The sequence below is a fragment of the Podarcis erhardii genome (assembly GCF_964252035.2).
Source record: "Podarcis erhardii genome assembly, chromosome: 10".
NCBI classification, from domain to species: domain Eukaryota; kingdom Metazoa; phylum Chordata; class Lepidosauria; order Squamata; family Lacertidae; genus Podarcis; species Podarcis erhardii.
Genome location: NC_138500.1, coordinates 44,876,037 through 44,903,015, shown reverse-complemented (window position 1 = coordinate 44,903,015; position 26,979 = coordinate 44,876,037). Strand labels below are relative to the sequence as shown.

The following is a 26,979-nucleotide window of genomic DNA, read 5'->3' as shown; positions in this document are numbered from 1 at the left end:
GGTGAAAGAAAGGCATGACTTGCTGGTTTCTGTGTCCTGTGAAGCAGCACTTAGTTAACCAAATATCCTGTGGGCATAGTATAACACCAGTCTGTTTTCTGAGAATTCACATACACTAAGAGCATTGTGATGCTAGACCACCACTAAGGATGTAGGCAGCGTACTGCAACTCATGTGTGTGTGATAGCATGTAGATGACAGTGAGCGGCATAGTAGCTGTTGCTTGTATTTCATTGACCAGCTCCATGTTGTCTAAACAGATCATTAGCTTAAAAGTAATTATTATCAGGAACAATGACTAGTATTTCTGTTGCAAAATGAAGTTGCCGTTGATTCTTGTTCAGGGCTGTAGTGAGTCCTACAAAAGGGTAGACCTATTGAAATTAATGAACCTAAGTTAGCTATGCCTATTTACATCAGTGGGTGTACTCTGAATAGGATCACTCTCAGGCTTTATTCAGTTACTATGGGAATAATTACAGATAGGTAGCCGTGTTGGTCTGCCATGGGAATAATTGTGGAACAACTTCTGCTTGGTTATTTGGACTTACCTCCCTCCCTTCTCACTTGCTCTGGTTGGGGGAAAACCTGGAACAGATTTAGCGGGCAAGTGGAGGGAGGAGAGGGGAGAGAGAGCCCCTTTTGCACAAGCAGAAGTTGCTTTGCTTACGCAAAGAGGTAGAAGAAGAAGAGTTTGGATTTGATATCCCGCTTTATCACTACCCAAAGGAGTCTCAAAGCGGCTAACATTCTCCTTTCCCTTCCTCCCCCACAACAAACACTCTGTGAGGTAAGTGGGGCTGAGAGACTTCAGAGAAGTGTGACTGGCCCAAGGTCACCCAGCAGCTGCATGTGGAGGAGCAGAGACGTGAACCCAGTTACCCAGATTACGAGTCTACTGCTCTTAACCACTACACCACACTGGCACTTAGTGCTACTTTGAATATAACCCTTATCTAAAGGGCTATGCGTAGTTGGAATGTAAAATCTTAAAGGGGTTTCCAGCTGCACTTTGGGATCATTAGGGAGTGACTTTGTAATGGTTTGCAGGTGTCACGCACAAGGTTCTGCAAAAGCATTTCTTTCTGGAGGCCATACAGTTATGCTTCTGAATGCCAGTTTCTAGGAACTGCAGGAGGGGAGAGTGCTATTATTCTCGAGTCCTGCTTGCCTGTATCCTACAGGCATCTGGTTGGCCACAAGATGCTGGACTAGACGGGCCATTGGTCTATGTATCAGGCTGCTCTTACATTATTTTTAAAGACTTCTTGTAAGTACTGAATAGTTTATCCACAGACACTCTTCACTTGGTTCTCCACATTGAAGGAAACGTTTGGTTGCCCTGGAATGTGGCTTAGGCTTATTGGCAGTGATCTAGGAGTTGCAATGTGTGTGAGAAGAAACAAAACTGTTTATGTCAGTTTGTTTTGTTTTACAAATCTCATGTGCAGAATTGTGTAATAAGCTAAACATTTCACCAGAAATTCTGCCAGCTCGCGCTCTCTCTCTCTCTCTCTCTCTCTCTCTCTCTCTAAAACACAACCTCCTGCCAACTCTCATTTCTTTCTAATGCAGGGAGGAGGAACTTTTCCTTTGCAACAAGTTTAATCCACATAACAAAGCATATTTGTGTTAAAATTGCTGATTGTGACTTGGGCCAAAGAGGTGGAAAGCATCTTCTGCACACATGTGAAAAATATCCAGTATTTGTGTGATTTTTTTTTTTTTTAAAGTACAGTGTTACCTCGGGTTACATACACTTCAGGTTACAGACTCTGCTAACCCAGAAATAGTGCTTCAGGTTAAGAACTTTACTTCAGGATGAGAACAGAAATCGTGCTCCAGCGGTGTAGCAGCAGCAGGAGGCCCCATTAGCTAAAGTGGTGCTTCAGGTTAAGAACAGTTTCAGGTTAAGTACGGACCTCCGGAACGAATTAAGTACTTAACCCGAGGTACCACTGTAATGAACTCTGGAGTGTTTTGTCCTTTGGTGTGGGTGTTCTATAAAAGCAGATAGTCAGGATCTGAGGGTAGAGCTTTTCCTAAACATGTAGCACAACCCCTACGTAGAACATTATGGCGAAGGGCATTTAATAAAGAATAAATGATAGTAGTAGTAAATGTGTGTAGGATTTCAGTCTTCTGTTTGTTGGGCTGCATATCAAAACCAGCGTTAAGTGCATTAGAATTTGCTTGGCTGCTAGTTTGAACGATGCATTTTGTCTTCTGTCCCTGGAGAAATGCATTGTAACCTAAAGATTCTGCTACTTATGCCTTAGCTTCCACACTGGGCTGTAGCTGAGGTCCATATCATAACCATCTTGGCACTTTACTTACTAGTTCAATTTCAGCTGTATTGAGTAGCAAGTCAAGATAGTCCAAAACCAGCAATAACCAGCCATGCTATTTTTTAGGCTGTCTTCTGTGGTTATACTGAAAGGACTTGGTGGCCTCACTGAATTAACCTCTACCTTCAAAAGATCTTTTTCTTAATTGTAGTACATCATACGTGTAATGGCTAAGAAGTACTTAAGTGATTTGGTCAGGGGAAAACAAAGCATTTCTGCTGTAGCAGTCAAGGGCTCTTGCTGCTTGTTATAGCAAAGGTTCTCTTTTTACCTGCGTCAAAATAAGAGCTGATGACTTGCACTTGAATAGGTCTCAAATTCCATGAAGTAGAGAGCAGTGATGCACAAGCACATTAATTTGTGAGAGCATTGTAAAAATATTGTGGATTAACAAAGCTCGTCATTAACCGTCTTTGTCTCATAGAAGTTTTATATAAAACAAAAATGCCAGGTACGACCATTCTGTATGCTGCCAGAGTATTGAAATATTGCAGTTTCCACTACAGGTGCACATAACATATTATATAGGATGGATTAAAGGATGTGTGGAAGGAGAGCTGCAATTTACTGCCCCACCATTTAAGGGTATGCAGTGTTGCAGGCTGCACTCACTTCTAGGTGACAAAGTTGCACATACTTCCATAGGCCAGAGGATCAGGCTGTTGGATTTGCAAGTGGGTAGTACAGTTATACCTCAGGTTACAGACGCTTCAGGTTGTGTTTTTTCAGGTTATGGACCTGCTGAAACCTGGAAGTACCGGAAAGGGTTACTTCCGGGTTTCAGCGGTTGTGCATGCGCAGAAGCACTAAATTGTGTTTTGTGCATGCACAGAAGTACTGAATCGCAACCCATGTGTGTGCAGACGCGGCACTGTGGGTTGTGAATGCTGCGGGTTGCGAATGTGCCTCCTGCATGGATCCCATTCGCAACACGAGCGTCCACTGTACTCTTCTTATGCTAAATGGTATGGGTGCTATTGCAAGTTAGAGCCAGTGTTTAGTATTTGGCTGCCATATAGAACTTAACTATATAAGTTCAGTAAATAATAACTATAGAAGAGTAGTCCAGAACATAGCTGCCCTCTGCAGATAGGCTAATGATTTAAAGACATTTAAGTCATGGACTCAAAACTGTTTGACATTCAATACGCCAGAACACATCTTTAACATATATTTTATTTTGATTGAAGTGTGCTACGAAGTGAGAGAAGAGATGATTAAGGTGCCCTGTCTCCTAAACAGCTACCCAATTAAAAGAGTAGTAATAGTTGCTGTCATAATAGCATAAGTAATAATAATAATAATAATAATAATAATAATAATAATAATATAGCACAGAACATCCTAGAAAGCTCAAGGAAATGACCTGGCATCTTGAAGGGAAAGCCATGCTTTCTTCTTTCTTTTGCACCTTCCTTAATGCCCCACCACTAGCTAATCTTGTTATGGGACAAAACTCTTGAACTCCAATATGATGGTTAATCTGAACATGATTCCAGGCTGGTCAGCTGAGCACAGCCAAGAGAAAACTTCATCGCTTTGGCATGCTTTCTCTACACAGCATGCCACTTCAACTAAGTGGTTCTTTCAAGCTTCATCGGAAAGGAGAAAATTACAAGATACTGTAGAGAGAGAAAGGGGAAAATAAATCCCTAGTGCCATTTGGTATTGCTGTTAGTCAGTTTACATGCATCAAGCTTGCACACAGGCTGGCACAGTATGTGTACAGCAGCCAAAGGGCATCCTTTCGGAGGCATGCAGAAGAAAAACTCTTCAGCTCTGTTCTCTCCCTTGCTATATCTGTTTTGTAGGGCAACTGCATGCCAGTGTTAGGGTGATGGTGCTACACCTGACTCTTAGGGTGCTGTTCTAGGGCAGGGGCTCATTTCACAGAAATTTATTAGAGGGGCAGTTTTGCACTTTGCTTCATAACTTTCTTTCTAGGGGGGCTAGAGTCCTAACTTTTTTTTTTAAGCAACACTCAGAATTTGTGGCCCCTGCCCAGGAGAGTGTTTTGCCAATGAACTCTGCAGGTTCTTTAAAGGATCTTTGGTAGTCAATATACAAGGGGAAATACGTTATTATTTCAACAGAATAGCACAAACTCATTAAACGGTAACAAAAACAAAACAGTAAACCTCCTTAAACCTTCTTACACAGTAATAACAAAGCCCTCTGACACCAAGGAATAACCCCAAAGTAACAATTCCCCTCCACCAGATCTTCACCACATATACCACCAGATCCAACCTTGGGAAGCCTCAACAGTTTGGTCTGTCATCCATCTTCCTCCTGACCACATTGCCCTTCACTATTTGTACCTGCCTCAACCAGGTGGGGCTGGATATCTGCACGGCTGCCACCTTTGGCAATTAGGACTCCTAATCTGGCAAATCAAGCCCTTTTGTTCCATGGCACCCATGGGTCACATATTGATGAACCCAGTTAGGAACTCTGGAATGTCTTCCCACCTCACACTTACAGACCCTTTGGCAGCACCTTTCTCCAGCCTTGGTAACTGCTGTGGCCTCAGCACAGGGAGAAAGATTGGCTCAAAGTTTTCCAGTCCAACCTTTTTGAAACCAGTGATGTTTTTGATCATACATGCTATGCTAATTTTTTTTTTTGCACTGAAATAAAAAACCCAAATGGAAAGTAAATTTCTATTATCCATAGTAGTTAAATAATGCAAAGACTTTAGATTACAATACTCTGTGCTAAGATAATTTAAAATACTGAAATGTCATTCCAGTCTAGGAGTGAACACTAGTCCTAGTTTGCTTCGAATACTTAAATTCTAGAGGAATAATTGGAACTGAACAGCTAATTTAACCTCTTTTCTATTCCTGGAGAATTTGTAAGCAGTTCACAATTTTTCCCAGTTCATTTGTTATTTAGATTTACTCAACAATTATTCTGCATTTGGGGGCTGATTGCAGATATTCTACACTTGAGCTCTGTGTTGTGTAATACTGAGTGTTCTGATAAATCATGCATTCACGTAGTGCAGGAATTTGGCTTCTGTAGTTATTTTCATCAGTAAAAAATGTACTCACTATATGATTTTTCGAGGAGGCAAACACAAAAGGGATGGACAGTGGCGTAGTAAATTAATCTGAAATGCGAATGAATATTCATAGCGATTCAAGCAGGTCTACGTGTTGCAGCAGATAAGTGGGCACTTACTATTCTGGGTGGGGTATTTCAGTGGAGATAGCGCACAGTTCATGGCTGCCTTTGTAAATACATAAAGAATTCTAGACACTGGTTACTGTCATTCTGGTACTTCGGTAAGCTCTGAAGTCATTAAAAAATCACAAACTTCCTTTGCACTTTGATACAAAGCCAGCTTTCTAATAGCCACCCTTACTTATCCATGTTTTGCTGCAATGTACAATTTTTGTCTATGTTCTAGGTCACCTAAAATCCCCTAAGGAGTAGAACTGTGGCTCAGTAGAAATTGCTGACTAGATGTACTAAATAGTTTTACTTTTAATGCATGCAGTTTATTTCAGTAGAACCCAACATTGTGAACAACTGGATCATGGGTGTGTGTGGAATCTTCCACAAGACCAATGGGTAGTTGTGGATAAAAGTGTTGGGCTTTGGCCAGGGAAACTTGGGATCTGATGACCACTCAGCTATAGGGCTCAGTGGAGTCCTTTGGGCAAGTTGCTCCCATTCACCCTCATCTATCTCATAGGGTCATTATAAGGATAAAACTGGATAACCCCACACAACCTGCCTGGAAAAGCAGGATACAAATATGATAAACAAATGAAGAGTTTTGTATTAGTGTTCGTGCATGGTATAAATAGGTGGGGGAAAATGTGGAGAAGTCCCTTACTGCAGTTTTATGCACATGGAAAGCGATAGTATGATATGCTCGGCATTGCTGTTCTTCACATTATTTTTAGACCTTTCTTTATTCAAGCAGATCTGGAAGCATCCTTCCCACATTCATGCCTCCCACAACTATGTCAGGTAGCTGTAGTATCCATTTTTACAAAGTGTTACTGATACTGAAAGAATGGTTTAGAAATATCCACAGTTGAAGTTCCGCACAGAAAGCATCCTTTGTTTAATTTGGAAGTATTTCTGTTGAACTTTGGAGAGGCTTAGAAAGCAGTGGGATGTATTGCAGCTTTTTAAACCTCCCCAAGGCTTAGCATGAGACCTGAAAATAGTTCCTACCATTATCCAGGCTTGGAATAATAGCATGAGCTCTCATGGGGGGGGGGGGGGGATTTGTCAAGCTGCCAGGCATAGACCCTTGCCTTTTTATTCTCATGGAGCTTGAGAACTATTTTTTTTTGTAAGGTAAACACAGGACCCAATGTGTTTGGGTACCTGTGGGTAATTCAGCTGAGATGTCTAAGAGTTGTTAGGGCAAAATGACTGGCAGGGGAATGTTCAGGTACTTCTTTCCCACCTTGTTCCTTTCTAATGTGAGTCTCCTTCAACTGAGGACTTTTTGTAAAGAAGGGCTGTCAGGAATTTGCTACGTGCAGCTGTAGAGTAGCATGTAGTTGACCTTAAGCTGTTGCTCTTGGGTGGATGCAGGCAGCACTGTGGTGTAAATCACTGAGCCTGGGCTTGCCGATCGGAAGGCCAGCGGTTCGAATTCCCACGACGAGGTGAGCTCCCTTTGCTCAGTCCCTGCTCCTGCCAACATAGCAGTTTGAAAGCATGCCAAAGTGCAAGTAAATAAATAGGTACCGCTCTGGCAGGAAGGTAAACAGCATTTCCGTGCACTGCTCTGGTTTCACCAGAAGTGGCTTAGCCATGCTGCCCACATGACCTGGAAAAATTGTCTGCAGACAAACGTCGGCTCCCTCGGCCAGTAAAGCGAGATGAGCACCGCAACCCCAGAGTCGTTCCTGGCTGGACTTAACCATCAGGTCCTTTACTTTTACCTTTTAAGGCAGTGATATAAACTCAGTTATGTAATATAATTGATAAATGACACTTTAAACATAGGTTGTGGTCACCACAATGGAATGTCTAGGTGCCTCTTTTTGTTTGTTATTTTACAGTGGAATATCATCATCATCATCATCATCATCATCATCATCATTTTCATTCCTGTTCTGCTTTATATTTTAAAAAACAAATCTCAAAGCATTTTACAACACATTAACACATCCGATAAAACAAATTCAGGCTTCATGGAAAATATTTCAGACCCTACTCTAAGGGACGTTTTGCTTTCCCCAAACACCAACCTGGCATCCACAGATCTCCACATGGTCGCAATTGGATCGGTGCCAGTCGCAAAACCCGCCTTGCACCTGCCTAATTTCTAACACTGGATGTAGGGACTTTGCACGTGGTTGCCAATTCCAAAAGAAATGTTGCAATGCATTTCAACTTTTTGGTTTTAACTGTTAATGGAGTACTTCTCTCTCTTCTTGGAAATGCCATCCTCAAAGCATCAGCAGAGCATATCACTTGTCAATTAAATTTCTTAGTTCAGAAAGGTGAACTTTGAGAAGAGACCATTATAGAATGTATGCATGCCCTCTTCCCTTTTATATGACTACCCAGTCTCTGCTGGAATGAAGTTATGTGGTTTTAGCAGAAATGTTATAAAGGACTAAGTAAAAATGGATTGTTAATTGGTGAAAAGAGAATGTAAAATTACAGTATATTAAGATAAACTATTAGGATAAAAACAAGGATGGAAAGGATTTGCTGAAATATTTAACTGAACTAGAATACAAAAAAGGGAGGTGTGAGGAGGTCAAGGAAATAAGCAAATGAAAGATAAGTTATGGGAAGGTTTGATTTGTGGTTTTTTTATTGTTTGTATTTTTCTGTGTCCCCCCCCCTTAATCTGGTGTTTGTTCTTTTTTCCTTTTGTAACCTTTAAAACTTGAATAAATATTTTATATATATATATATATATATATATATATATGTGCTTTCGTAGATTTTCACGGGTACAGGAATGCAGGTTTTGGTGTCCTCGGGTGTCTTCCCGTGTAAAAGTTGGGGTGTCTAGGCGACGTTTCGACGAGGTCTCACTCGTCATCTTCAGGCTGGTGCTTTCGGCTTCTTGTTACTGGAACAGAGCAGGATCTCAGTGTTTGAGTTCCTATAAATACTGTAGAGGGGGTGTGGTGTATAGCCTCCAATGTTCTGGGCAGAGAGGAAGTTCTTTCATGTGTTGGAAAAGAGAGGAAGTTTTTTCTTCTTTTTTGACGGCATTCTTGTGTTCTGCGATACGTGCATTTATTCGTCTGTTTGTTTGTCCAATGTACGTGGCTGGGCAGACTTTGCAGGGTATTTCATAGATCCCTTGGTTTTCCAACTGGATTTTATCCTTGGGGTTTCTGAGGATATTGGCTATTTTTTGGTTGGTGCAAAAGGCTGTTTTGATATTGTGTTTATGGAGGATTTTGCTAATTTTATCTGTAGTGCCCTTGATATAAGGAAGGAGGGCCATGCCATTGTTTTCTTCTGTGTCTTGGTTTTTGGGGGGTGTTTCCTTTTGGATTAGCTTCGTAATCCTGTTTTGCTGGTATCCATTGGCAATTAACACGTTTGAGAGATTCTGTAACTCAGTTGTCAAGTGGTCTTTGTCAGCCAGGCGTTTGGTTCTGGAGATGAGAGTCTTGGCTACGGAGTTTATTTGTGCAGGGTGGTGGTGTGATTGTGCATGTAAGTAGCGGTTGGTGTGTGTTTTTTTCCGGTAGATAGTGTGTCCTAGGGAGCCATCAGGTTTTTTGTAGATTAGGACGTCAAGGAAGGGAAGTTGGTTGTTGGCTTCTATTTCCATAGTGAATTGTATTTTGGGGTGTAAGTTGTTGAGATGTGTGAGGAAGCTATCCAGTTTTTCCTTCCCGTGTGGCCAAATTACAAAGGTGTCGTCAATATATATATATATATATATGCAGGTTTTGGTGTCCTCGGGTGTCTTCCCGTGTAAAAGTTGGGGTGTCTAGGCGACGTTTCGACGAGGTCTCACTCGTCATCTTCAGGCTGGTGCTTTCGGCTTCTTGTTACTGGAACAGAGCAGGATCTCAGTGTTTGAGTTCCTATAAATACTGTAGAGGGGGTGTGGTGTATAGCCTCCAATGTTCTGGGCAGAGAGGAAGTTCCCAGGCTAGTGTGCCTTTTCTTCTTTTGTTCCTTAATTACTTGAGAGATATCTTGAGTGATTTCTTGAGTGATATCCTGAGTACCACTTAGGTGGGTCATTAGGTGTGGATTAGTTGTTAAAGTCTTTGTGTCTTGACCTCTTGAACTTTGTGAAGAGTTTTCCTGAGAAGATGGCTGTACTGTACTTAGTTGTGCTCTGGCTTGGCTTCGTGTATAGGGGCGAGCTGTGGTTTTGTGGCTTGTGTCAGCCAGATCTGTGTAGGGATTGCAGGGGGGTGCAGCATCCGGAGGTGCCACCATGGATTGGCTACTGGATGGTGTCTGTAATTCATCTGTGGAGAGGGTCTGGGTTTGGGTCTGGTGTGGTTGATTGGTGTTGGCGTTCTGTGTGCCTCTGGATCTGGTGTCAGTTTTTGTGGGGAGGGCTAATTTCCAGATGTCTGGCAAGCGGGATGTGTCGTCACGCTTGTTCATGTTGTGAGGGTGTTTCTCTATCTCGATGGCTTCCATGATTATTCTCTTGTGGTGATGTTCCGTGTTAAAGAGCAATTTGGAATCTGCAAAATTAATTTCGTGTCCTGTTTCTTTCATGTGTTGGAAAAGAGAGGAAGACTTTAACAACTAATCCACACCTAATGACCCACCTAAGTGGTACTCAGGATATCACTCAAGAAATCACTCAAGATATCTCTCAAGTAATTAAGGAACAAAAGAAGAAAAGGCACACTAGCCTGGGAACTTCCTCTCTGCCCAGAACATTGGAGGCTATACACCACACCCCCTCTACAGTATTTATAGGAACTCAAACACTGAGATCCTGCTCTGTTCCAGTAACAAGAAGCCGAAAGCACCAGCCTGAAGATGACGAGTGAGACCTCGTCGAAACGTCGCCTAGACACCCCAACTTTTACACGGGAAGACACCCGAGGACACCAAAACCTGCATTCCTGTACCCGTGAAAATCTACGAAAGCATATATATATATATATATATATGCTTTCGTAGATTTTCACGGGTACAGGAATGCAGGTTTTGGTGTCCTCGGGTGTCTTCCCGTGTAAAAGTTGGGGTGTCTAGGCGACGTTTCGACGAGGTCTCACTCGTCATCTTCAGGCTGGTGCTTTCGGCTTCTTGTTACTGGAACAGAGCAAGTAACAAGAAGCCGAAAGCACCAGCCTGAAGTAACAAGAAGCCGAAAGCACCAGCCTGAAGATGACGAGTGAGACCTCGTCGAAACGTCGCCTAGACACCCCAACTTTTACACGGGAAGACACCCGAGGACACCAAAACCTGCATATATATATATATATATATATATATATATATATATATATATGACTACCCAGTCTCTATATGAAATCTGCCATTAAGGAGGGAGCCCGTATGTAGTGTAAACCACAAATAATGCAAGCGGAATGAAATATTAAGGAGAAAACCTGTCGCTGCTCTGGCTAGAGTGTCAATAACTAGCTGCTTGGCAGTGGCTTCCACAAACATAATTCAGTATCTGAGGCAACATGTCATCCTGCTATTAATTTTTCAGCAATATAAAACTGAAGTTAGTTAAAATTTATATTACAAGTAAGCAATAAGTGGGCTCCGCCTTAAGTCTTCGCTGTTCACAGCTGGACTATTTAAATTCCTAAAAATACATTCCCTGTCAGTGAGTCATTGCTTCAATAATAATAAATAAATAATGCTGAAATGTTTTCATGGGTGAGTCAATGCATTGCAGTAGAGAAACTCAGTAGGACATCGACAATATAGGTTTTCTTTTTAAATCCTTCCCTGAAAACACCCACACAGTTTAAACTGAACATTGTGTGTATATGTGTATAATACTCTCCTCCCTGCAAGAGAGGGGAGTGGTTGTGGCCAGGAGCCGGACTCCGCCTCAAGCAGGGGGCGTTTGCCCCCTGCCTCCCACTCACCTGGCTGGCTCCCACGCCCTTGGCCAGGCACCCAACCAGGTGCCTTCAAGGGGGCGTGTACAGCAGCCTAAATTGCTGCTGCGCCAGCCTCCAGCCCTCACTTTTTGTCGTCCCGTCGCGAGTCACCCACCCTCCACTCCCTTAGAGCAGGGTTTCCAGTTTTCTTTTGGCCTTGCTATGGACCATAGGTTGGTCGCCCTGGTTGTCCAGGGGGCCTGGTAGGAATTTTTCCATTAGGCATTAGGCTTTTTGGTTTTTTCGCCTACCTTGTAACAATCCTCACAACTTTCGTGGTATTGGTGGGTAAGTTAGGCACTGGAATAATGTGTTGTGGTGTCGAAGGGCTAGGTGTGGCCATCGCCTGCGCCTTCAATTTTTGGGTATTCCGTTAAAGGAATCCGTCAGTCGTGTATTCTGTCCGATGCCTGCTTGGCGGGAGGCCATGGCACGACCCTCGGTGACATCAGGGGAGAGCTTATAGTTGGATTAGCATCAATAGGCTCCACCTACTGGTGAATAAACCCCCTTTGTTTTTTAGACTCACCCTTCTCCGAGTGGGTGGAGTCAGCTGACGTAATCCAATGCCTAAGCCAATACCTTTTCACTTGCTGTAATCAATAAAGTTGTGGCCTTTTCTTGCCCATTAACCTTATATCACGTGTCCTTGTGTTTCATTCCACTGTGCGGGGTTCGGGTCCTCGAACCACAAGCATAATATGAAAGGGTGCATATTTGTATAGATAATATAAAATGAATTGTATTAATCTGACTCGGGGAAGTATTTTAAACCAGTATGATGCTAGGCATTGTGCTTTGCCAAGCATGATTTTGAAATGCACTAGGACAGAAGCTTACATGTGCTGGACCTATTAAGGTAAGTGATGCTTGCAAAGCAATTGTATCCAAAGCTACAGCTTTTGTTGTCTTTGGAACTTTACTAGGGCCAGATCTCCTAGCAGAGAGGTGTGGAACTTTCAGCCCAAGACCTATTCTTTGCCCACTATGGGGTCAGATTTGTCCCACAAGGCCATTATCTTAAGACCTGACAGTCAGGGCTTCAAAACGCAGCTTCACTATGACTTTAGGTGATTTGAAAGGTGGGCTGCTCTTTGCAAGGATGGAATTTAGAGCAGAGGAGGGGAGGAGGAGTGCTTAAATTCTTTGTTGCCAACCATTTGTCTGCTTCAAATTACTCCCAATATTCTTTCACCCCATGGGATTCCAGATGGGGATTTACCATTGCATTTGGGGGAAAGCAGCAGGGTGGATGATGAGGACCTGGAGTAGATAAAGGAAAGTTTCAACAGCCTCTTCTACTGCTGCTTATTTCTTCAAGATGTAACCATTTTTAGCATACGTCTCTGCAAAAAGTAGCAGCCTTCTTTATACTTTGCATGCAATGTATCATTTGCCCCTTAAGCTGGTTGAGGCTGCCAGCAGAACGGTAGGGATTTTTAAAAGTTACATTTCAGAATGATGAAAAGTGTCTTGTTGTAATGGTATTTTATTTTATTTGCTCTCCCCTAGTCTGTGGATGGAACCAGTACAAGTTTGAGTAAGCAAAAAACAATGTATCTTAGTACATTGAGTACTTTAAAAATAATAATAAGGGGTGTGTGTATTAACAACAAACAATATCAGACTTGCAAACAAATTCACAGAATAGTCTAAAACCCATGAATTGCAAACGTACAGCCTATTGTTATTCATCTCCATTTGAATTTGCAAGCTGAATGCACTAGGAAAATACTGTACATACATAGTGTTTACTCTTTCGGGGGGAAACTCCTCAGTCAGCATTTGTGGTACACACAGTATTTAAATGCATACATATATTATCATAAATTCTCTGCTGCTCTTGAATAGAATGGCATTTAATGAAAAGAGGTGCCACATTTAAATCCTTCACCTCTGCAAGCAGTTGTAAGCATGGAAAGTGGCAAACGCACAGAGAAGAACTGGATTTTTCAATCTGCCTTAAGTAAAGACTACTTCATACACTATCAGGGCTGGTCCTACCATTAGACAAAGTGAGGCAACTGCCTCAGCAGCGGATGATGGGGGTTGGAGTGTGGTAGTAAGGGGGCTGGAGGACAGAGCTGTGTGTGCCACTCTCCTGCAAGCTTCCCTGCTGCCCTCAGATGTGGCAGATATTGTTCTGTTGCCAGCCCGGCTATCTTCTGTCTGCAAAATTGGGAGAGGGCTCCTTTGCCTCAGGCAACAAAATGCCTTGGACCAACCCTGCACATTATCTTAATCACGCGATAATCATTTCATCACATGGTAAAACTGGATGTTTGGATGCTATCCCTCATGGTCATAGAAATTGTTGAGTTGGAAGGGATCCTGAGGATCAGGAATATGCAGCTGTCCTTTACGGGGATCGAAATGTCAGCTTTGGCATATCATAAACATAATCATAATCATAATCATAATTTATTTGTACCCTGTCCACCTGGCTGGGTTTCCCCAGCCACTCTGGGCTGCTTCCAACAGAGATTAAAAATACATTAAAACACCAGTAATTAAAAACTTCCCTAAACAGGGTTGCCTTCAAATGTCTTCTAAACGTCAGGTAGTTGATTTTCTCTTTGACATCTGGTGGGAGGGTGTTTCACAGAGCAGGTGCTGCTACTGAGAAGGCCCTCTGCCTTGTTTCCTGTAACTTGGCTTCTCACAGTGAGGGAACTGCTGGAAGGCCCTTGGCGCTGGATCTCAGTGTCTGGGCAGAACGATGGGGGTGGAGACGCTCCATACTCTAACCAACTGAGGTATTATTAGGCAATGATTTAAGGATGGGTTATGGAGGTGAGAAACATTTTCAGATATTAGTTGCCCCTGAAACGGAATGCATGGGATCTCTCAGAGAGTTGCTTTCCTACCCCCATCCCCGGCTTTTTTAATCAGATGAAGCAAAGGTAAATTTATATATTGGCTGAATTTTGTTGACATGGTTATGTGAGCATTCTTATCCTGTGTCTGGATCATAATACAGCACTTCCTAGCTCAACTTGCTTCTCAGCATGTTTTTCAGGATGTTTTGAATAATTAGCAGGATATGTGGTGAGAGCATTCACAAGTCTGGTTTGATAATGCAGGGAGGGGGGAATCCATTCATCTTGGCTTTACAGAAGAGAATGCTGAGGTAAAAAATGTTGTGTACACCATTACTACAGGTGTAGTGTGGAGTGGAGAGTAAGTCCACTTTGAGAGAAATCCTCAAAGGCATGAATAATACCCAGCCTCTCCCTGCCTTTGTTGATATGTTGTCCAGGTCTGTAGCAAAGTCTTGCAGTCTTGGTACTTCGAGCGAGGACAAAAACATTGCTGGTCTCCCATCCTGGGTATGGAGAAAGATAGTGACAATTACAGTGTTAGTTCTGGGAGCTAAAAGCTACAGTGACCAGACAACCAAGAAAGTTAAAGAGGCATAGTCAGCAGCAGAAGAGACTGCCGGAAGCTCTCATAGAAAGAAAAGTGCCTTACTAATGAACACCCACGCCTGACTCATGGGGATAGTCTATTGAGGAAATGGGAAAGCCCAGTCACAACTGCTTCCTAGTTGTATGCTAGACACTGGGTGTTGTCAACAGGGGATAGATAGATAGAGACATAGATAGATAAAATTTTATTTGTACCCCACCCTCCCTGGCCGGAGCCAGGCTCAGGGCGGCTAACATCATAAAACTAACACAGTATACAAAAAAAAAAAAAAAAAAAAAAAAATTCCTTCCAGTAGCACCTTAGAGACCAACTAAGTTTGTTATTGGTATGAGCTTTTGTGTGCATGCACACTTCTTCGACTACGGCAGACCAACACGGCTACCTACTTGTAACAGTATAGAAAGAACATAAGAACATAAAAACAGGCAATCAGTTAATTAAAATACAGCTTAAAATTAGCTCAGAGCAAATTAAAATCTGGACAGATAGCATCCATGGGTAAAATTGAGAGTGGATTGGGAGTAATGTGCCATCAGTATGTCAATGACACCCATTCCATCTGAATAAAAGCAGGAGAATCAGGTGCTTGGAGATGGCAATGGGTTGGATGTGGGCTAATAAATTGAAACTGAATCTGAACAAGATGTGTTGCATCTTTGAGCCTGAGAAGTAGGTAGAAGGGCAGTTCCCCAGGAAGGAACAGGTGTGTAGCTTTGATCCATCTATGTTGCTTGAGGCATTGATGGCTTCGGTTGTTTGGAGTGCCAATTTCCATCTTTAGCTGGTTAGCTGTCCTGGATAGGGCTAAGCTGGCCACAGTGATCCAAGCTCTGTTAACTGCAGATTTAACTGTTGCAGTATACTCTGCATGGGGCTGCACTTGAAGACAGCTTGGAAGATGCATCTACTTGCAGCTCTGAGGAAGGTTTCTGCCTATCTGGGCGGGTATGGAGCTGGACTCCCTGTGAATGCCCACACAAGCTCAGGAGCATGCCAGTTCCATCCAGAAGTAAATTCCGGATAAAAAACCCAGCCTGGGCTTTCCAGTAATAGGTGGTGAAATTTTAACGAGGTTGTTCTGGCCACAAAATATTTGTTTTCAAAAGAAATGCATGCCTTTTTTTGTTGACAGACACAAAGCAGGTACCAACATGACGCTTGCGTTTTGATATATCTCTTCCATCAGACAATGTAGCTTCTGAGGAAATTGATTTCTTTTTTCCTATTAGAGATCTGCTGGCTGTATGCAATCAAGTTCTTTAGCTGGAAAGGAATATAAAATAGTTTGTGAATCTACCTTTGCCTGGACCTTCACAGAGAATCAGAATTGCAATGGATCATCTGATCCTATCCCTGGCCTTTAGACAGGAACTTTTTGGGAATGTATCAAAATATCCCGTATAAGTCAATAAATGTAATAAGTAATGAAAATAATTATTTTGAAAATCTCAACAGAAGATCTTCTGAGGAAGATTACATATGCTTTAGTTACAAAGTTTTAAAGCACTTTGTTAGCTTGCTTTTGACCTCTTTTCACCCATGTTGCTAGTATATATATATATATATATATATATATATATATATATATATATATACCTGACAAATGTGGACCATGTGATACTTTTGCTCCACAGTTTGATGCCTCCTCTAGCTCTTATAATCTCATATTCCACTACCTGACACCAGTGATTTATTTCCTAAAGGTGTGAATCCTGCTTTCCTTTATCAGTTTGACCTTTGCTACTGACATTATGAGCAAGCTTCATATCCATTATCTTAAAGTGTTTCTGTATGATTAAAAACACTTTCTGTAAAGGGAATGTGAAAGCTAAGTGTAATCTTTGGGCAGAATCTCACCCTAAGAACACAGGAAGGTGAGCGCATTCCCGCAGTAGTATGAACATCTGTCAATCAAGCCAGTGTTTTCCTGTGCACCTACCACAGCTGCATCATTTCAGCAGAATGAAAATGGAACTGCTCAGGCGATACTGTGCTCATTGGCATCTGTTTGAGTGACAGATACAGTATTTACGAGACAGGAGAGTGATGTGTGCTTTTATTTATTTATAGAACAGCCTCTCCTAAAGGGTTGAGTATGTTTTAAAACTGTACTTTTTGGAAAGGATAAAGAAATTAGCTGTAGTTTTGTTTACTCCTGTGCTGTGGCAGGAGAGCCAGCGACTGCCAAATTTCTAGTTTCATGCGTGCAACGCTTACTCTTCAATTACCTTCATTCATTTGTGGCTTTGATATGGCCCATTTTAAGCCTGATCTCTTAGCAAACAGGAACCCAGAAGAAACGCTGTCAAGAAGGAACAGAGTAACTGAGATGAGCTGACACATTCACACGAAGTGATGCCCTTCATCTGACAGGTGATAGCCCAAACCCTAAGAAGCTGATCACCTACCAGCTTTGCTCCTGTTGAGGAGGCAATCACAGATTCCAATGGAACTTGATATAGATTACTGATTATTATTGCTGATCAGGGTTGGGAGCTTTCTTGCTAAATCAGAAGCACATGGCTGGAAGCAGAGCTCGGGAGCGATCAACTGACTCTTACGGAATGCAGCTGCACATTTCAGAAGTGTACTTACATCAATAGAACAATGCAGATATTGCATTCTGCAAGTCAAGGTCTGTCACCCTTGCTTTCCTACAACTTTATGCCTTCCAGATGTTTTGGACTAGAGCTCTAATTATCCCAAGATGCATGGCCAATGGTCAGGTCAGGGATCATTTGATTTTTGAACTCAGCAACTTCTGGAGAGCAACATCTGTTTTTGACCAATAGTCAGATATGAAATTTGTGGCCCAGAAAGATGGCTAATAGCTGATCTGATACTGCAGTACCTCAAACAAACATAAAATTTATGCATACTAATTTTATTCATGTATACTCAAAAGTAAGGTCTGCTATGTTCAGTTGGGCTTATTCTGTATTGTGCATAGGATTACAACATTAAATTTTCAATTGATAATTGCAGTTATCACATTAATAGCATAATGCAGGAATGGGGAACTTCTGGCCCTCCAGATGTTGGTGGACTACAATTCTCATCATGCCTAAGTCGGTCCTGCTGCCTGGGGCTGATGAGAGTTGGGGTCCAATGATATCTGGAGGGCTGCAGTATCTCCACACCTGGCATAATAGCATGAACTTGCCTAAAGGACTGTTTTATGCAAGATAGCCTAACACACAAAGTAATTGATCATAAAGGGTGTTGGTTGTAATGGTTATTTTGACCTTGGGAGTCTGTGTCTGTGGGGACCTCCTTGATAGTACAGGAGCATTCTCAGTGCAGTTTTTTGTTTGATGATTATATTATGATGATGATGATGATGTGCTGCTTCATGCAAAAATTTGCTTCTAAACAGTCTACCAAGCATAAAAACCAATTTTATAAGCACCCATAGTTAAAACACACAGTAAAACAGAAAAAGTAAAATGGGAGTCTCAGGTTGAGAGATCAGGAGAAGGCTGCTCCCCTTCCCTGGGGGGTGGGGTTGCAGGTAGGTCATGTGCTCTCCCCATGTACAGCGGGGTGTGTGGTGATGCTGCCCATGTCACAGGGAGTCCCAGCCACGTCTCAGCCCCCAGCTGACCAATCTGGCTGGCCAAGGGGCGTGGCTTGCACCATTTAAATGGCCGTGTGGCTGGGGGTCTCTACCTTCTTGCCTCTTTCTTCCTCGGTGTTCATCTTTCCGATTGGGGAAACAATGTCTGGTTGGCCGATATCACTGAGGGCATTAGGTGTTGGTTGCAGGTGTGAGGGTGTTGCTGGCGAGCTGTTTGGCTCGAGTGGTGCTTAAAGGTAAAGGTAAAGGTACCCCTGCCCGTACGGGCCAGTCTTGCCAGACTCTAGGGTTGTGCGCTCATCTCACTCTATAGGCCGGGAGCCAGCGCTGTCCGCAGACACTTCCGGGTCACGTGGCCAGCGTGACAAGCTGCATCTGGCGAACCAGCGCAGCACACGGAACGCCGTTTACCTTCCCTCTGGTAAGCGGTCCCTATTTATCTACTTGCACCCAGAGGTGCTTTCGAACCGCTAGGTTGGCAGGCGCTGGGACCGAACGACGGGAGCGCACCCCACCGCGGGGATTCGAACCGCCGACCATGCGATCGGCAAGTCCTAGGCACTGAGGTTTTACCCACAGCGCCACCCGCATCCCTCGAGTGGTGCTTAGGCATTGGTAAAACCTGGTTTATAGGAGGGGAGGTTGTGGCCTTCAACTGTCCCTCCTCTTTAAGGGTATTCCATTAAAGGAATCTGGGTGTGTGGATCTTGTCCGAAGCCACGACCCCATTGGGGACCCTGGGGGAGCTCGCAGTTGATGTACATCAACAGGGCTCCCCCTGCTGGTGGTTGACCCTTACCAGACTACCTGCATGGCGGGCAGGAGTCAGATATAGTCAGTTCAATTCTAATGCCTAAGCCAATACTGCTCACATCTGTAACAAATAAAGTTGTCCCATTAACCCAAATTTTGGTGTCCGTATGTTTTATTATCCAAGAAATGGGGGAGGACTCAGGGCCTTGACCTGCAATGGCTGTGCATTTTCAAAAGCTGGTTGAATGCCAGTACGGTCAAGGCCTCTTGGATTTCAGCAAAGTTGGTGCTACCAATGGAAAAGCCTGCCTCTGGGTCACAAAAAGCCTATACAGTGGTACCTCGGGTTAAGAACTTAATTCGTTCTGGAGGTTTGTTCTTAACCTGAAACTGTTCTTAACCTGAAGCACCACCACCTGAGGCCTCCTCCTGCTGCCGCCGGAGCACGATTTCTGTTCTCATCCTGAAGTAAAGTTCTTAACCCGAGGTACTATTTCTGGGTTAGCGGAGTCTGTAACCTGAAGCGTATGTAACCCGAGGTACCACTGTACTCATCAGGCTGTAGTAAAACTTAAGTGGGTACCAATTGTTGATCTTAAGGCACAACTCTAGCACAAAGAAGAGTTAGGAACATTCTGTGTAATACTTACATGTGCTTTGATATTGTATCTAAGTACTTACAAATAATTGTGGAAAAGACATGGAAAAGTGGAAACAAAAGTGCAAGCCCTATGTATCCCATATGGAAAACTCTGGTATAAGAAAATAACTTGGCTCCCTTCTGCTTGTTGGGGCAGAAATGCTTTTGTACCAATCTATAACCTTCCTGCAGAGATGATATTAGGTTGTGTGGAAAGAAGGGAAGGAAAGGGCAGAGTGGAGCATGGTTTGTAGCATGGCATCTCGTAGGCCACAGAAGCAACTCCCTAATGGATAATATTGGAAAATATTTGCATTGGTAGATTAGTGTGACAGAAGGACTTTTTTTAAGGCAGGTAGTGCAGAACTACACAGTTCTGCCTAACTTGCCCAGACAGAACATTGTATAAGCTTGCAGCTGTAGAATTCTCTGATCATTTTATCATTGGGGGCTTTTAAGGAAACATTAATTTACTATTTACCTAAGCCTGTTTTTCTGTGGTCGTGTGTGTGCATACACAAAGTACAGAGATGTTCTAATGACCACAGACATTTGAAACTCGTTTGATTTCTCAGTAAAGCTTAGTTAATAAAACATGCTGAGCACCGGGTTCAGTAGAAATGATTTCACCTGCTCAATCCCAGCATCTCATGTTTTAGCATTTATTATGGTCTTTCTGAGCTTCACCATCTATGGATTTGCACACATTTTTCTGGCTCCCCTGGGCATTGGCTAGATTGATAGCTTGGCATCAGCATTTATTAACTGATACTGCCTATTGTTGTTAGCTTTACATGGTTATGATGTGCAAAACCCATCTAAATCAATTGGACTGAGCATGCATCTACTCAGTTTTTATGCTGTGATGCTTTGCCCTCTTCTGTGTTCATAATTCCTTCTGAAATCAGTTAAATGTATTTGGTTGCAGCTGAGTGGAGGATTATGTAGCCTGATTGAATTTGAAAAGAATGTATGCAAGTCACTTTTCTGTCCTTAATACCAGCGGCTTGTAGCACCTTTGACTGCGCTGTGGGATACAACTTTCGTGATGCAAGCTTTGAGCCTTACTAGATTATGCATATTTCTTTTTCTTTGATCTTTAGGAAATACTTCCTTGTTGTATTTGAATTCACTTCTACTATTTGACAACTACCTATTATTAATTAAATTTATATACTGTGCTTCATCTGAAGATCACAGGGTGGTTTACATCATACCCAGGGACATATTACTAGACCCAGATTCTATGCACTGGACAGTCATCACATTGCCCCAGGTATATAGCAACATGGCCCCCTTAAAAAAAGAAAGCAGAGAAAGCTATATTGGTGCATTAGGAAAACGTCAAAATCCAACAACTGGGAAATGCCTTTATTAGAAAAAGTGTGGGGTAGGGCTGTAGCTCAGCGCTACAGCATCTGCTTTGTATACCAAAGGTCCTAAGTTCAACCCCAGACATTGCCAGGTAGGGCTGGGAGAGACTCTGCCTAAAACCCCGGAGAGCTGCTACCAGTCAGTTTAAACAATACTGAGGAAGATGAACCCTTACTCAGTGTCTTATGTTTCTTTCCTATGTTTCAATCACAAAATGGCAAGCGAGCTTTCAAGTTCTCCCCAACTGTTGTGTGGTGTAGTGGTTAAGAGTGGTGGACTCGTAATCTGGGGAACCGGGTTCGCGTCTCCGCTCCTCCACATGCAGCTGCTGGGTGACCTTGGGCTAGTCACACTTCTCTGAAGTCTCTCAGCCCCACTCACCTCACAGAGTGTTTGTTGTGGGGGAGGAAGGGAAAGGAGAATGTTAGCCGCTTTGAGACTCCTTCGGGTAGTGATAAAGCGGGATATCAAATCCAAACTACTACTCTCCTCCTCCTCCTCCTCCTCCTCCTCCTCCTCCTTCTAGTATAGTATCTGTATCTAGCATTGCAGTCAATGCACAGGAACATCATTGTAGATCAGCATTCAGGTAGGGCTGTAGCTGATCCCATGGTCAACCCCTGGGACCTCCATGTAGGCCTGGGAGAAAACCCTTTCAGAAAGCCTGGAGAGCCACTGCCAATTAGTTTGGATGTTGCTGAGTTAGATAGACCCTATGGTTTCATTTGGTATAAGGCAAGTGAATCGCCCTATATCTCCCGCCTTTCTTACATGGAGGAGTAATAATGACATAATGAGGCAAGCATGGGTTCTAGCAATTATGTCCTTATTACTTTGCCATGGAAGAAAGGCAGGAGACATCAGACAATGGTTTTCTCCCAGCTTAGTTGTTCTGCTTTAGGAGACATTAAGCCTTGCTCAAGAAGCAGCACAACAGGAGGGCAGCACCTCTTGAACTGTCGCTAAAATTAAAAGCTGCCTCAATATGTACGATAAATCAAACATCAAGAAGGTATGTTTGGGCTGCAGACTAGAAACCCAACAGCTTATGGTGAGATTTATGCACAAAATTGAAATGTACATATAACTTGCTGTTTTGAGGCAAACTTGCAAAATGTATTATTCTAAATATATCTATTATTCCTGTCACCTTCCTAAACTTTCCATGTAGGACCCTTAGTGTTAATTGCAAATTAGATGGGTCTCTGCTCCTGACACATTCAATGCTGAGTACAGTAAGGAAAGTTTGAAGCTGGGGCATAATGAAGATGGCAGGGATAGCTTCAGGGTAAGGGGAAGTGGTTCTTCAGCTTTCCACGTCCATTGATAAGTACCAAAAAGAATGTTTTAATAAATGAAAATTGCTACTTTGCCGGCAGGTTAAACAGAAACCATTTTGGTTGATTAGGGAAGCGAGTGGAGAGAAAGCGGGATTTTTCTCTCTCTCCTGTGGAAGAAAATATCATGCTGTCAGCTGTAATAATGAAATGAATGTTCTAAAAATCAATGTCTTGGGAAATGTTTTGGCTTCAGTTTTGTTAGCTTGTAAAATACTATGGAATAAGGTAAAACCAGTAAGTGAACATAACAAAGTGATCACACATGCACACACACAATATTCAACCAGTCCCCAAACTAGACCACAATTAGTCTAGTCTGGAAGAAATAGTGGCATTTTTGGTATGTCATTTGTGAGAGTGGTGCTATTTATATATGGTTATATGAATCAGTTTTAAAGTTTCAGCCCTGAGACATTATTTCAGTAACTTTATTTCTGGGAGAGCCCAGCATCCTTTTAATGCAGCAGCAACTTTATCACATATTTCAACACTGGGGAGTTTGTGAGGGACACGTTAGATGCTCTACTCTTCTATCAGAACTTTAATACCTAGAGGGGTCACCAGGACAGAGTCAGGAGCAGCTGTGGCAAAAGTGATTTAGGTTAGAAATGTAAACACACCCTAATTTGGAGAAGAGGAACTGGATCTGGTTGGTGGGCCAGTTCCTTAATTCCCCCATCCCTTACAGACAGGCTTTAAGCTGTTAAGGAGGAGTTAAAATGGAAGAGGTATGAGGCTGTCGGGTGGATAGGAAAGAAAGAGAATGAAGTCTGCTTGTCAGGGATTCCAGGAGGGAAGAAATGAGGAGGTGAGTTGCTTCCTTGTCATTTGCTGTGCTCCTTCCGTGGCCCTGTATTGGCACCTCCTTTTCTGACACTGCATTCTGTCTCCATCCCTATGACTGGGACTGGGAGCTTGGGTGAGACTTCTAGAAGCAAAACAGGCAGCCATTGTTGAATCACTCTTCCCACCCCACATACGATAACAAGTGAAAAAGTTCAGGGCTATACTCCTCTTCTTCATCTGATGACCCAACTCTGCCTGCAGTACCATGTGATGTTTTTAAATTTGAATAGTAAGCTTTTGGTGTGTGTCTGTTTTGAATGTGGACCACAACACATGCGAAGGGAATGTAACCCTCCACACTATCCTGTCCTGCTACAACAGAAGTTCCCATTGGTAATGGGCCCCTTTTCTGCTACCAATTGCAGCACAGGAGGGCATTTCTTTCTGGAACAATGTATGTGTGATACATTTCGTGTTACATGTAGTTAAGTGCTAAGAATGGCAGCCAGATACAGCTCTGGTCATAAGGCAGGCAGAAGATAACTGTATTGTTATTAGTGGAAGTCATTCTGGGGCCCCTGAATCAAAAGAAGAAGAAGAGGAGGAGGAGTTTGGATTTGATATCCCGCTTTATCACTACCCTAAGGAGTCTCAAAGCGGCTAACAATCTCCTTCCTCCCCCACAACAAACACTCTGTGAGGTGAGTGGGGCTGAGAGACTTCAGAGAAGTGTGACTAGCCCAAGGTCACCCAGCAGCTGCATGTGGAGGAGCGGGGAAGCGAACCCAGTTCACCAGATTACGAGTCCACCGCTTTTAACCACTATACCACACTGGTGATGACAAACCTTGCTTCAAAAGGAAACATCACCTGCTGTTTGGAGGGAGGGGACTCCAAGCTGAGGTCCCACAAAAATTCCCAAGAGTAAGGGTTCCTCCTTGCCTTCTGGCAATGGAACTGCTGCCACAAACACCTGGTCAGAGGGTTTATATCTAAACAGAACCCTTATGCTATCCAGGAGGAATATCACCCATAATGTGGCCATGCAGGCTTGATGATAGCTGTAGTAGGGTAGCATTTGACTTTAAAGTATTGATGTGCATGTTAGCCAGGTGCAGCTGTACTCAAAGGTCAGTCACACTGAGTTCAGCAGGGCTTACTTTAAAGTAAGGATGCAAGACATTGCAGTCTTTCAGAAAGCACTGATTTTTGCCATATCAAACCCAACTAAATGTTTTGGGGTTGGACATGTAAAACAATTGCTTGTGAATTGCTGGTTCTGCAACTACTACTAGGATTTTATTTCTTTAAAAAATCATCAATGTTATTATTAATCTTATTTATTAATTAAGATTAATTGATGATTATTATTCATTATCATTCTTTGTAGAAAGGCCAGCCTGGCAGTCTGAGAAACATGATTTCTTTGCACTACCCAACATTAATAGTAATAAATAAATAAATAAATGACAGTGCATAGATGACTGCTCTGTGCATTGGAAAAGCACTGAACACTTTTGAGGATTCAGTAGTGTCTTCTCTGTACAAACATTGTTAACGGAAAGAAAACATTTTAAAAGGAATTGATTTTGTGTGCATTAAAAAATCCTGTCTTTTGCTATATTTGATGCTCATTACATTTCATTGCTACCTTATCAGTATGCGCTATCAGCCAGGTTTCTAAACCAAATAAGTAAGTTTTGAAAAGAAGAAATGCCACATAGCTGCTGCTTTGAAAGTTCCATTGGGCTAGACCAACAGTGAGATTCTGAACAGGGATAATGTCATAGAGATGCCTTAACCTTTCAGGAAGAATTCCATGTTACATAATGAATAATATCAGATGTTTGCAAGCTGAATCTGTCACCTGCAAGACATTTACTGTGATCCAGAGAGGTTGAAGTGTGCGCAGAGATGTGCTTTGATGGTGCGGGAGGATGCAGGAGTTGCAAAGATCATCCTTTGGGAACTGATTTGTAAGCACAAGAAAGGTGCTCTGCAAGGAAATAAATCAGGCCCAGCACGTTGTGTCACCGCCAAATAGATGTTTGCCCCCACTGACAACACCAGTAATAATTTGGCAGATGCAAGGACTATTCTGGTCATCCCTCTCCCTAAACTCAAGAAGTGGTCAAAGTGGCTAACTGCCTTTTTGTTTCTTAAGATATCAGGCAGTGTCAACAAGTGCTCTGCAAATTGAGTTATTTGTGTGTCTGTCTGTGCAGTTCATGCAGAAGAGCTATTTCATCTTAGGTTGATTTTAACATTATTGTACGTTTCGCTTAAATAAAACACTTGAAGACAATTTTAGATCCTTTGCTGTATATGCTGTTCTTCCTAAATTAGCATTCTTGCTTAGTTTCAAATTGCCAGGCATTATTAAGGCTGTAGCCTCATATGCACTGGCAGCCGGGAATTTTGTAAAAAGAAGAAAGCACCCAACTAAACTATGGAAAGCTTTTATGGTTTGAATGTTTTATTTATTTTTGAATGTTTCCCTCTCCGTGTCTCAGTCTCTCTGCCTCCCGGTTGTATCAGGATGAATTTGCTGTTTTTGTACTCACAATATTTGTTATTGGTATTTCCAAAGGCAATTAACAAACTGAACTGAGTTGAACTGTAGCTGTTCAATCATGCAATGCCATCTGTTCAGCAGGGCAGATTCTTGCTTCAGCTATGTGTGCCCAGACCCCTGCCACATATAGGAGATTTTTTAGTCTGGTTTTTGTTTTAACATTTTCTGCATATCAGTGTTTGGCAGTTAACAGACAACAATGGAGATAGAAATGGAAAGAGACCAGGAGCCCCAAAAGAAACAAAATACTTCTATACACACACACACACACACACACACACACATGAAATGCAACTTATTACAGTATGTGACTCTGTGTGCCTTGAGTCAACTCATTTTTAAAATAAATATAATGATTTATTTTAGTGCATTGTCTCTAAACCTTTTCCCCAACCTCACTAATCAAAACAAATGTAATGGAAGGAGAAAGTTTTCAGCAAAAGAAATATTCATCCTTCACCTAATACACCCAAACTATATCTGGTATTGTATGTAGATAGTTTGGATAATACTTTTGCATTGGGTAGGAATGTCCAACATTGCCAGTGTTCTGAAAAATGGTTGTTGATCACTGCCAAGAACGTGTTCACATTAGACCATAGATACATACCTCCAATAGCTGTGCTAATTCATGAATTTGAACTTAATTTCCCTGGATTCCTGCCTAAAGACGTTATTAACCAATTATATACAACATTGAAGTTGGGTATATAATTGGAAGTCTCCCAAGCAACTTTCTAAATGACGGTAGATTGATAACATTTGGGAAGCTCTGATTATGTACCAGCTTAATCAGCAAGTGCAACAAACAAGGAATCCCAGTTTTAAAAATTATATTATGACTTCTTAGTTTCCATTTATCTTCTATGAAGGAAGATCACATTCTAATCAGATGCACTGTATGTGTGCATGTATGTAGATATTTATTATGAGTAATGTAAGCTGAGCATTTAATGTACAGTATAACCAACCATTGTGCACATTCATCAGCCTCAGGGAGAATGTGCACATAATCCATCCAAAAAGAGGTAATTGTGCACATTTCCTGGTCAGTATCCAACAGGCCTAGGTGAATGTGCGTGTGTTGACTTAATTTTGTACATTCTC

General features: G+C 42.4%; 1 protein-coding gene across 2 annotated transcripts in view; it reads left to right on the top strand.

The window, feature by feature from the left end:
* Positions 1 to 26,979, top strand: part of TRHDE (thyrotropin releasing hormone degrading enzyme) — a 203,209-nt gene that overhangs the window by 9,012 nt on the left and 167,218 nt on the right. The gene's annotated exons all lie outside the window — the stretch shown is intronic.